Source organism: Xiphias gladius, chromosome 8 (assembly GCF_016859285.1).
Source record: "Xiphias gladius isolate SHS-SW01 ecotype Sanya breed wild chromosome 8, ASM1685928v1, whole genome shotgun sequence".
In the NCBI taxonomy this organism is placed as follows: Eukaryota; Metazoa; Chordata; class Actinopteri; order Istiophoriformes; family Xiphiidae; genus Xiphias; species Xiphias gladius.
Genome location: NC_053407.1, coordinates 26,776,014 through 26,782,013, shown reverse-complemented (window position 1 = coordinate 26,782,013; position 6,000 = coordinate 26,776,014).

Genomic DNA, 6,000 nt, shown 5'->3' with positions numbered 1-6,000 from the left:
GAAACCAGGGTATCGGATCCCTTTTTAACTGGCAACATTGTTGGCTGTTAGTTAGGATGGTGAACACGGACGTTATCAACAGGCATCACACAAAGTGTCGATCTCGTTTTGGAATTAAAAAGCGAACTGAGTCTTGAGTCTCTCTTTTTTGTTGCAGTTTGTCTCTCTCTGCTGTTCAACTCTTAGTAACCAGAGGCCATTATTCACAACTGACAATGACAGCCTTACCTGTGAAATTAAGCAGCTCCGACATGGCTTGTCTCTTCACTGCCACTGCTGAAGGCTTCAGTAACGCTGCCCATATGTGAGGATTAATTACTTTCTCGACCAGCCTTCGCAACAAGGTCGCACTTGTCATGCCACTGTCCCATCCACACAATCAGATTTCTCACAAAGGGAGCTAATCTCATTCCTTCACAAGCCATTATCTTGATCGGACCGGCTTTTTACGCAATTTGCAATGCTGTCCAGATGAGAGAATGACTTTCCTTTAGCAGGAGTTAAGACGCTCATCAGCATCCCACTGAGAAGTTTCCAACTGTCAGCCAACATCCACCAACTCTAAATTGGAGTTAAATTGAAGAGGCGTCCGGCTGGAGAAAGGCCAAGACAAGCACACCCAAGCATCGCTGCCGCGGCAGATGTCGATGAACATTTTTAATGGAGTTGAATTAATTCACGCAGGGTGTAATTTGTCCTGTGGATGTGGGAGGCGTACCAAGCCTGAACTTTTTCAGGGTCACGGGAGTCGTTATATTGATAGACATCTGCTGAGGCGGCCTGCAAATTTGCAAAAACTGACAGGTCTGCTCTGATGTTGAGATAATGATAAATTGCATTCCTCCAATCTGAGGCCTGTTGTGAAGCCAGAGTTGTTTCCCCACATATGTGTGGCCAATACTCTGCAAAGGGAGGCTGTTAAAGTCATCAGTATGTAAATAACTACTGATATACAGTACTTTTCCAGTTCATTTTCCAAATATAAATTCGTACAGTTATTTTAAGTCCATGTAGTCTGGTATTCAAATACATTTTAATTTGTTTTTACGTTTAAAGTACATTGATTTTGAATATTTTACCATAAAGAGTGTGACCTAAAGATGAAACACTGGCACACATTTGTGTTTCTCAAGTAATGATAACTGAAGACATAGGCCTGATTTCCTCCAGTTACAACCGGTATCGATTTAAACAAATCTTTTAATGGCAACAGATGTTATTAACTTACATTTTCTTGTTTGCTAGTGTTGCTCTAGCCTGATAATCAGACTGAAATGCGATTTTCACAGTAGTAACTGACATATCTGGACATTTCTGGAAGCAGAAAAAGTCTGTGCCTACAATAAGCTGTTCAGATGCATCTCTCTCAAATTTTCTGTCACTATTTTTCTGGCTTTTGCACAGGAAGATGGCATCCCCATTCTTAATCCCATCTACAAAGCTCTGATTGGCTTGGTTGTTTTTTCCGACCGGGGAACCAGGCTGTCAGTGAGCACAACACCAGATCTAATTGAATCGCTGTAAGGAATCTCATGGCGCATGATTAAAAAACCTGCCTATTTATAGATCCGGGAGTGACTGCAGGTTCCAGTCTTGTTTTTTGAATGTTGGTGGTGAAGGCAACCGTTGATGTTGTTGTTGTTGTCGTTGTTGTTGTTGTTGTTTAAATCTGCATCATGGATTGTGCCTAGACCCCTATAGACAGCAAGGCACATAATTACCACAAGTTAAAACCCTCCTGCTCAGGTGTGTTTCCACCATTTCCACTGACACCCCTTCTCCCAGTAGAATGGTTTTAAAGTTAAGAGGAGCTGCTGTGGATGTACTGTTATTGTCTTGGCTCTTTTTACTCATCAACCAAAGTCCGGATTAGTTTTGTGCTGTACTGCCACCTGCTGGTATTTAACCTACATGTAGGCACAGACTTTTTCTGCTTCCAGGAATGTCCAGATATGTCAGTTGAAGATTGGCGTTGTCGAAGGGGTACCCTAAACCTTAGAGTAAGGATCAGGGTTTCCTTTTCCCACCATCGAACTTACATTAGACTAAAATTTCAGCCCATGGCCACACACGTTCTCGTTTAACCACGCAGACACACACAGACACACACACACCTTCAATCGCAAAGAAGTGTTTTGTGCTGTACCACAATCTCGTGATGCCAAAAAATCCATCCAGAAGATTTTCCTTCAAAACTGTAAAACGAAGCAAAGGCCTGCAGATGCTGCCAGTCTGATAGCGATGTTCAATACTACTGTCATGTCTGGAAATTAATGCAATAAATTAATAAATATAATTTTATTTTGGAGACCTAGTGTAGGTTTTAATTTGTAGGTGAGAAAAGGCTAAATTAATTAAGGCCCTGGTGAGATTTTTAGACTGTTCAACTTCTAGTATTGTAAGAGACTTAAAAGCTTTGTAAGTTTTTGAAAAATATCAAAATGACTTGTGGTGCCTTTGGGTGTTTTACTGTGAGCTGTAAAACAAAAATATTTCTTTATACTATGTTATTTCACAAGGAAATATCCTATTTTTCCGAATTTTTTGAAATTACCTTTTGCTGCGTGGAGTTAAGTGCAAGTGTGTTGCACCCAGACTTTGCACGGAGGAAGTACCTCACACCTTTTAAAAACATAGCTGTCTCTAGTGGCGACACCTTATGTATGAAAAAAAACGAAAAACCTGCAGGAAGGTACCGTAGGTTTTTGGGAGTGGAAGCTTTATATTATCTACAACTAATTTAGCACAGTCAAAGAAGCTGCTTTGGTCTCAGTCAATTTACATATTGTCAATCAAAGGCCAAATAGAAACATCGTACAGCTACTGATTACACTGCCCTTTTCATTGGCATCATTTTTGTTAAACCTGCGTTTGAAATCCATGTTGCAGGACCGTGATTCCCTCCTGGATGCTTCCTGCAACTCACCTGCAATCCGTCAGTGTCGAGAGACTTCACAATCTTAATATTGTTGCCATATACTGTAGCTACGTTAACTTCTGTAGGATCAATTTGTCTTAAGGCTTTTACTGGGGTTACTTCGATGGGTCACTGACTGCTTCAGACCCATTCCGTGATCATGTTATCGTTTACGTCTAAATGAAAATAAGAATAAAAATTGCCCCCATTGAGTCCTTTTCCCCCCTGCATGAAGAGTAAGGAGTTGTGTCACCCTGGTTTCGGGTCCCAGACCTTGTCTGGCTGGACAGAACTGGATCAGGGCCCTGGACGAGGAAAGTGCTGCCTTTCCTTACCAAGGACTGCCAAAGTGCCTTTGAGCAAAGTACATTAATTCCCAACTGTTGCAGCAACCAACATAACATAACTGTTGTAGCACTGCAATTCTTTTTTTTGTTTTTTTTGAGGCAGGTTTGGTTGAGTTTAAAGCAGAGGAATTGCAGGCATGCCAGATCTTTTTTTTTTTTTTTTTTAAATTGACAGTTAAAATTGAAATTAGACTAAAGAAAATGTCAGGGTTCTCATTTTCTGTTGGTATTGGACGAGGCTTTCTCTGGAATTGATTTCTTTCTATTCAGTCGTCCTTTTCAGCCTGCTTTGTCACTTCAATTGACTCCTCTTTTGCCTGCAGGGATACCTGTATTTCTGTGACACAATGGAGTCGTTCACACTGTAGATGAGGCCACCGGACTAGTTAAACAACACTGCCATCCGCTGCCTGTGATGGGCACATACATTGTCGGTGGTCACTGACATGAGAAGTACAACAATAGAGGCTGCCTATATGATTTACTTTTAACCTTTATTTATTGAAAGGTTGACATTTTATTGCTGCACACGAACAATTTGACACTTCAACTGGAGTCATCTGTCGTTTCTTATAGACTGGCAAGTAAACAGCTGATGATGCTAACGCTGGCTACATAGTGTTAGCAAAAACTTACATATAGCACCTTTAAACAGCAGCTTTGCAATTTTGACACGCTGGCTGGATAAACACCTGCCTGGAGTGAATAAAAAGCTAGAGCAGTGATGGCTCCAGATGATTTGATCCTATCAGTGTAGTTTGGGTCAGTCTGCGAAGACTGGATTAAACGAGATACGATTTAAGTGTGTCGACACTCGCTGACCTGAACTAGATACTCACCATATTCGCCGCTCTCCCACTGCCTCTGAGGTTATTATTGCCTTTTGCTTTATATTCACAAGAAAATAGAATCGACTCACTTGATACGGTACCTAGAAAGACCTTTAAAGCCTTCATATTAAATGGCTCATTCTCCTGAAATCCAGTGGTATCTAGAAAACCGGTTCGATTAAGTTTGCCCTGCTGATGGTTAAAGATATGTATCTGTCTCTGAGATTTCTGCTTTTACCCCAGTGCAGGGGAGGTGAATGTAATTTTCTTTTCTGCGGCCGTAAGAATTGAAAAATTACGTGTGTTTTATTTTTGACCTTTTTCTATTTAAAAAAAATAAAAAATAAAAAAATAGCCCCAGTGAAATCTGTTCACAGTGAGGCGTGCAGATAATCCCCAGTAACTGGAGTATTGTTCCTGGAGACAGAAAATCTCAGCATCCCAGTAAAGACCCAAAATTTTGGCTTGTATGTATCTGTTGTATAAAATGCTTGATACAAGTATTTGGATTCAGCATCTTTATTTTCACTTCAAAAAATACTTACTGGCTGTAAGCAAACTGTGGCTGGAGTGAGTTCAGATTTAGCAGGAAACTGATGCAGCTTGACCACTTTTAATATCTGGTTTCGAAGAGCTGATCACAGTGTTGATTGAGATCCAGTTGTTTTGCTTTAAAATCCCTTCACACATCTTGACACGAGTAACCAAAGCTTTGTAGGTGGAACAAAATAAAGCCATTTGTGGCTAATCCCGTGGCAGCAATTAGCTAGTCAGATGAGTGAGCTTCGGGGAGAGATGAACACACTCAGATACAATCACATTGAATATATTGCTTTAATTAAACATAGTCAGGTGCCTGCTGGGGAACACAGTGCACTTCTCCTTTTCTTAAAAAATGAAAATCAAACTGTTCTACCTCACCCGCTCACCGGCTGACAGTATACACTGGGCAGGCGCCAGCGGATGTGTAAAGTAAAACTGACAATGAAGCAGAATTCTGATGGAGAAGAATGGTAAGGTTTTCCTGCAGATAACCTCCTCTGGAGGATCGCGGTGAGGCTGTTCAAAACCTGCCCCCCCGGGTCCTGCACTTCGTCCGGGATCTTCGGGCGTCAGGGTTAAGAGCCAGGTTTCAGAGTGGGACACCGAAGCACTTTGGGTATGCAGATGAAACTGCCGTTTATGAAGGCCAAGACTCTCACTTTAAAGTCTGTTTTCATCTGCCGAAGTTGAAGTGCCTTATGTTCCCTCCTGATAAATGTTCAACACAGTACATGCTAATAAGAGCGCACACTGACCCAGAAATCATTAGTGCGTCCATTCCCAGACCAGACTGTGGTGTTGAACATCGCCATCAGACTGGCAGCATCTGCACGCCTTTGCCTCTTTTTAGAGATTGGCAGGAAAATCTGCCGGAAGGATTTTTGGCATCACGAGATTCTTGCACGACACAAAACAGTTCTTTGAGAATCTCTTTCATAAAGAAGTAGAAGAGGGGGAGAAACACCAGCAGACAGCAGTGTGATTCATCAGAACTGTAATAAATAAATAAATAAATAAATGAATAAATAAAAACTCAGGAAACAATAACACTGGAGTATACCAGTACGGCTACCAAAAGCCTCTTTTTTATATAACAAAATTATAACAATCCACCTAATACACATTCTTTTAATGGTTACAATTTAATGAATGAGGCTGGTGTTATTTTATATTTCTCCTACTGTCAGCAAATTCCATTAAAAGACGAAACAACAATGCGTTGGCACTCAGCCCCAAGCCCAGTAGTTTTCACTGGAGTTGTAAATCTTCAAAAACTACTCACAAATATACATTTTTATTCGTAAAAGTAGCTTGGTAATTTTCCTGCAACAGCTGGGCACTGTAGTTTTTAACAAACTTTACT